Below are 212 nucleotides of genomic sequence, written 5' to 3'. Positions count from 1 at the left end.
ATAAGGAAATGAGTGAGAGTAACTGTGTGAGTGTGCTAACCCGATGGTCAGACCTCGTATTTTTCTGTAAGTAATACTGTCCTACATGTTGTCATAGCAATATGTGTACTATCTAAAGTCATAGATGACAATAATGACCCAATGAGTGTGCACAAGTTTTAAGTTAATTCCCTGGTAGCTTAAAACTTGGGAAAGCTCGCACTATAACCGCT

Source organism: Penaeus monodon, chromosome 27, assembly GCF_015228065.2.
Source record: "Penaeus monodon isolate SGIC_2016 chromosome 27, NSTDA_Pmon_1, whole genome shotgun sequence".
Classification (NCBI taxonomy): Eukaryota; Metazoa; Arthropoda; class Malacostraca; order Decapoda; family Penaeidae; genus Penaeus; species Penaeus monodon.
Note: the sequence above shows the minus strand (reverse complement) of the source record.